Below are 288 nucleotides of genomic sequence, written 5' to 3' on the forward strand. Positions count from 1 at the left end.
CGAGCTAAGTGGCAGCTATTGTTGCTTCTGCTGCAGCTACAAGTAAAAGTATTTGTATAAATGTTTAAAAATGTGACAAAAATGGGGGGCAGATGACAGATGCTGCTGCTGGCGCCGCCGACCGCTGCTGCTGCAGTTGGGGGGCCCCGTTGGCTGGAGCGAACAGCTGAGGACTGCTGCTGCTGTTGCTGCTGCTGAAACTGCAGCAGCAGCAACTTTCATCTAAGTTTTGTGGAGTTTAGTTGCTTTTCATAACATTTTTCGCCGCATCAGCATCCGCGGCCCTTG

Source organism: Eimeria tenella, genomic scaffold, assembly GCF_000499545.2.
Source record: "Eimeria tenella Houghton genomic scaffold, Eth_scaff1853, whole genome shotgun sequence".
Lineage (NCBI taxonomy): Eukaryota > Apicomplexa > Conoidasida > Eucoccidiorida > Eimeriidae > Eimeria > Eimeria tenella.